We start from the raw sequence: 1,378 nt of genomic DNA, 5'->3' as shown, positions 1-1,378 counted from the left end.
AATTCTTTTCTCTATGCGTTCTTAGTTTAGATAATTAGTTAATTAAAACAAAACCTCTTTATTTTTAGGCTAGATAATAAAAAGACAGTCATTACTAGTACTTTTAGTTCTTTTGGGTTCGATAATCCGAACTTGCTAAAACTGTACTACTGTTCGATAGGTACACTTGCCTACATCGCAATAATAGTTAGTTTAAGAATGAGCAATTATAAATATTTAAAATCTATCACGAAATAACGCGATCAAGTTTTTGGCGCCGTTGCCGGGGAACTGAAATATTAGAAACGCTCAATTTTTATTACTTTAGCCATTTATTTTTCTTGCAATTTAATTTAATTTTATTATTATTATTATTTATTAACTTATTGTTTTTCTTTCTCTTGGCAGGTTTTTATAGTTTATGACTAGAAGAAACCCATCATGACCATTACTTTTTGACGAAGAAATCGATCGTACAGTTCGTAGAAACCAAAGAGAAATAAGGCGAAGCTTAAGATACACAGAGAACGAGCAAGAAAACGATACTCAACCCCCAATCGAAGAGATGGCTAAAAACCAAGGCAATCAACTACCTCCTGCAATTGCGGTCAATCAAAATCCTGCTCCACGCACTATGTATGATTATGCTAAACCTTCTTTAACAGGAACTGAATCAAGCATAGTTAGACCTGCTGTAGCTGCAAATACTTTCGAATTAAAACCTAAACTATTCAAATGATACAACAATTTGTTCAATTTGATGGTTTGTCGGATGAGGATCCCAACGCTTATTTAGCCAACTTCTTATAACTATGCGATACATTTAAAATTAATGGCGTTTCTAATGATGCCACATGTCTTCGATTGTTTCCCTTTTCATTGAGGAACAAAGCTAAACAGTGGTTGAACTCATTACCATGAGGGCCAATTACTACTTGAGAACAAATGACAGAAAAATTCTTACTAAAATATCTCTTCTTTTGTGTAAATGGATTTAGAAACACTCTACGATGCATGGGAGAGATAGAAGGACTTACTGAGAAGATGCCCCCACCATGGGTTACCGCTTTGGCTCCAAGTTCAAACATTCCACAATGGTCTGAATCCTTCGACTCGAAAAATGGTTGACGCAGCTGCTAGCAGAACCATCAGCAATAAAACACCAGAAGATGCCTATAAGTTTATTGAGAAGATGTCACTGAATAACTATCAGTGGCAAGTCATGAGGACAAAGGCAACGAAAATAACCGACATTTATAACATTGATTTAGTCACCATGCTGTCAAATCAGGTAGAACTCTTAAATAAAAAGATTGATGGTTTTCTTAATTCTTCACAGGTTTACCCAGTAATGCGGTGCGAAGCAAGTGGAGGTGGAACAAACCATTCGGAATATCAA

General features: G+C 35.4%; 1 non-coding gene across 1 annotated transcript; it reads right to left on the bottom strand.

Moving 5' to 3' along the window:
* Window positions 1-935: 935 nt before the first annotated feature.
* On the bottom strand, window positions 936-1,041 carry LOC128285024 (small nucleolar RNA R71). Its single transcript, XR_008275440.1, has one exon. It is a non-coding gene; the product is annotated as a small nucleolar RNA R71 (small nucleolar RNA).
* Window positions 1,042-1,378: the final 337 nt, after the last annotated feature.

Source organism: Gossypium arboreum, chromosome 11 (assembly GCF_025698485.1).
Source record: "Gossypium arboreum isolate Shixiya-1 chromosome 11, ASM2569848v2, whole genome shotgun sequence".
Classification (NCBI taxonomy): domain Eukaryota; kingdom Viridiplantae; phylum Streptophyta; class Magnoliopsida; order Malvales; family Malvaceae; genus Gossypium; species Gossypium arboreum.
Note: the sequence above shows the minus strand (reverse complement) of the source record. Positions and strands in the feature narration are given on the sequence as shown.